A 1,177-nucleotide genomic window follows, 5' to 3' on the forward strand; every position below is an offset into this window, starting at 1 on the left:
AGCAGGAAATTCTCATGGTAGTCATGGTGCGAAGGGTCTGTCATTTTTTCCGAAAATGACGGCATGCATTTATTATCCAAATGACCTTTGCGTGATGGATATACTGTCCTGTAAATAATTACGTGAATTTTAAAGGACACACTGCTGTTTTGAGGAATGAGTTCCGAGAGAAGCCTGCTTGTAACCGGAAATAGAAAAAGTATATAAGTTTCCCAAGCCAAGGAGTCAAAATTGCTGAAATTCGGTACAATTTTAAAGGTCTTCTGGCTGCAAATGGCGTTACGCCTGTTTAGCACCATACGTCTGGCCATACGCAGGGAACAATTCTAGGAACGAATGAATTGTGACTATCACAAATAACATAATTCATATATTCCAACTTAGTCATTAATGTCCTTCACTTTTGCACTTTGTGTTAAAAAAGCAGAGCTACTTTTATCCACGACTGACTGTGCATAGTATATTTTGATTAACTAGATACGCTTGATTATTTTTAAGCCTTCACAACATAAAGCGTTTCTTGGTCTTTAAGGCTGTTGGAAACTGTGGAATGTTTGTTTCATCATACTCCAGAAGCACCCTCGGTTTGCATTATATTCCAACTCCTGCTACATAGTAGGGTATCAGAAGGTTGAGCACAATGTATCCACGTATCGATTCATGCATTCATCCATCCATCCCAATTGCCAGCATTAAAATTTCTGCAAGCGCACTGAGACATCTGAGAACAGCATACGTTGGAGGGGCCATACCTTAAACATCACAGGGTAAATCCACAGCAAGAATGGCAAGAATGGTCGAAATTCTCTCTGGAGGATGAGATTTTTGGTACCAGGAAGGTGTCCAGTCTCCTATGCGTCTAATGGTTCCTGGCTCATTAGTGCAGACAGTTCTTCAAGGATTCCACGAGCAACTTGGCCACGTGGGTGAATAGAAGATGCTAAGCGACTCGAGTAAAAGATACTGGTGGCCTTCACTCACCCTAGATGTACGGCACTTCTGCCGATCCTGTCCCACTTGCAGCGGTTTTGGAAGGCCTCAACCCACAACCATTGCACCCTTACAACCCATGCCCACCGGTTTCCCAGAGGAAAGCGTAGGTATGAACATTATGGGCCCTCTTCCGCCTACCAAGAGAGGGAACCGATATATTTTGGTTATGGTAGATTACTTCACG

This window comes from Echinococcus granulosus (genome assembly GCF_000524195.1).
Source record: "Echinococcus granulosus chromosome Unknown EG_S00241, whole genome shotgun sequence".
NCBI lineage: Eukaryota > Metazoa > Platyhelminthes > Cestoda > Cyclophyllidea > Taeniidae > Echinococcus > Echinococcus granulosus.